The sequence below is a fragment of the Pygoscelis adeliae genome, unplaced genomic scaffold (assembly GCF_000699105.1).
Source record: "Pygoscelis adeliae isolate BGI_AS28 unplaced genomic scaffold, ASM69910v1 Scaffold94, whole genome shotgun sequence".
Lineage (NCBI taxonomy): Eukaryota > Metazoa > Chordata > Aves > Sphenisciformes > Spheniscidae > Pygoscelis > Pygoscelis adeliae.
Genome location: NW_008824547.1, coordinates 1762280 through 1763838, shown reverse-complemented (window position 1 = coordinate 1763838; position 1559 = coordinate 1762280).

Genomic DNA, 1559 nt, shown 5'->3' with positions numbered 1-1559 from the left:
TACCCGCCGGGGCGCTTCTTCCCTTCCCACCCCCCGGCCGCAAAGCTGGGGGTGCCCACGGGGCAGCCCCCGGCCCCAGAGAGTCCCACGCGTGTCGGGGTGCGTCGGGGCAAGGCTCGAGGGGGAAGGTGGTGTTTCCTGGGACACCCTGGTCTGAATTTTCCCTTCTAGCTCCGCCAAGGAGTAAGGGTGACCGGCGCCTCAAAGGCTCGGGAAAGTGGGAATCGGGAATCGCGGCTTCTGCTGGCAACGGCCCAAGGCAGAGGAAGGTTTGGGAGATGCGCTGTGGAAAGAGGGAATCGTAGTGTACCAGTGGCTGTTTGCTTTCCGAGTTATTTTTGGAAATTGCTTCGCTGCGAGGGACTTTTTTTTTTTAACTGTCTGTGGGAAGGTGCACTTACATTGTGCTCCTCCAAGCGTTGATGCTTTCTATTGGCCGAGGAAGGCTGTAAAAGCAGCGTTTTGGCAAATGCTGATCCAACCGGTTAGTTGTTCTTCCCCTATTCCTAGTGGCAACAGCATAAAAACACGTAATCTGCATCTTTTTTTATCTTGCCCTGTGAGACTTGGCTGCTGGCTCGTTGGAGCCTTCCTTGGGAAGGGCTGACTCTCCCCGAGGACTGAGGGGTCTGGTGTGTCCATTAGGCACTTTGTGTAATGCAGGATGACAGCTGTGATGCAAGTGCACCAGAACTTTGGAACGTGGGCTCAGTCTTGGTTACGTTTGGGTGTTTTTCCCCCTTTCTAGGAAAACTGTGTTACATAGGCTGGAAGATAAACCTGGTGCCTTCCTGGCCTCTCCTGCAGCCGTGGGGCAGGATGGGGAAACAGAGGCAGAAGCAGGGTGGTGTTGCACACAGGTCTGTTAGCGGGACCGGGGAGCCTTGGCCTGGCACCCTGAGCTGCCTGGTGCTGTAGAAAATTGGGTGTCGATGGGTGTAGAGTGGCTGTGGCTCCTGCCCAGTGACTCAGAGGATTGCTCTTGTTTACAGCCATCGCTTTGCTTCTGCCAGCATTATAGTAGGCAGCTGCCTACTTCATCCATGTCCGACTCCGACCCAGGGCATGGAAATGGATTTCAGTAAGGTTGATGGTTTCCAAACTGCCCGGACTAAGGGGACACACACACACCCTGATTCAGCTGTTGAAACACAGTGATGGGCCACCGCTTACCCGTGGCTGAACTGGAAACCCTTCATTGTTCCCTCTGTCATTCGCGCGACGCTTGCGTGGCATCTTCCATGCGCAGTGATTTGTTGGCTGTGCCAGGGGAGCTGCTGAAATGCATACTGCTCTCGCTTCGCATTCTCGACACCTCGTAGCCTGGCTCAGCGTTGACTCTGTAGCAGGTCCCATCATGCTTGTGTGGCTCTTCAGAGTGTGGGGAGGGGAAAAAAAAAGTTAATGTTGAAGAAACTTGAAGACTCTTTAAGATTTTAAAATCTTTAAAAACATTAATTCTGAATCAAACATCTTACATTGCTAAATGTCGAAGAGAAACTAGTTAACATAAGGCAAAAACATACTATACCAAGTACAACTCAGAGCGATCCCATATA